Source organism: Entelurus aequoreus, linkage group LG01 (assembly GCF_033978785.1).
Source record: "Entelurus aequoreus isolate RoL-2023_Sb linkage group LG01, RoL_Eaeq_v1.1, whole genome shotgun sequence".
Lineage (NCBI taxonomy): Eukaryota > Metazoa > Chordata > Actinopteri > Syngnathiformes > Syngnathidae > Entelurus > Entelurus aequoreus.
The window spans coordinates 45,600,682-45,601,500 of NC_084731.1; the positions used below are offsets into that span (position 1 = coordinate 45,600,682).

Sequence of the window (819 nt, forward strand, 5' to 3'; positions counted from 1 at the left end):
CCAGCAAGTGCGCAGATATCATTACAACACATAAACAAAGAGCCGGCATCCGGGTGCTCAGTCTTCCCTCCTGCGTGCACTTCTCTTCCCGCGGCGACATTCTGGAGAGCAGTGCGGGAGGAGGAGAGGAGAGAAGCCGATCAGGTGATGTCCACTGCGGCACACTTCCACGCACTTGCCCCGGACAGCCTGGGTGGTGTCTTTTATGTCTTTACCGACATACGGGAGAGGTGCACGGATCGATCCAAACATCGGTTACGTCGATACGAGTTAATTGTATCAGTCTTGGGTCGATACGAGCACGACGAGGTCGACATTTTACCTTGTTGGTTATGAAAAGCTCACATATTGTTGCTACATATTATTGCTATATTATGCACAAATTTAGAGAACAAATTATTGGACACTTTGAGGGGTTTTAATCAGGGCTTTTGTTTACTTATTTAGAGATATCAGCTGAATTTTGCTGAAGAAATTGTATGTAATAAAGGGAAATAAATGCATTCTTGTTAATACTGTTACACAATGTCAAATTGTTCAATGAAATATTGTTTAGTTGTCACTTTACTGATGAACATATGTGTTTCCTCTTATATTATATAGTATTAATATATAACCTGTTCAGCCTTGTGGTTATAACCACAAGGCTGAATGTCCGTCCAGAGATCGGTAGGTCGTGAGTTCAACCAATACTAAAGACTATAAAAAAGGGGACCCATTACCTCCCTGCTTGGCACTCAGCATCAAGGGTTGGAATTGGGGGTTAAATCACCGTAATGATTCCCAGACGCGGCCACCGCTGCTGCTCACAGCTCCCCT

General features: G+C 43.8%; 1 protein-coding gene across 6 annotated transcripts in view; it reads right to left on the bottom strand.

Moving 5' to 3' along the window:
- wnk2 (WNK lysine deficient protein kinase 2) overlaps positions 1-210 on the bottom strand; it is a 103,653-nt gene extending 103,443 nt beyond the window's left edge. For 3 of the 6 annotated variants that reach the window (XM_062052446.1, XM_062052436.1, XM_062052423.1), the window contains exon 1: positions 1-208. This exon is cut by the window's left edge and continues 952 nt beyond it. The gene's annotated coding sequence lies outside the window, so the exon portion shown is untranslated. The other 3 variants (XM_062052460.1, XM_062052454.1, XM_062052429.1) reach the window with 2 other exon arrangements.
- Between the last annotated feature and the right edge of the window lie 609 nt (positions 211-819).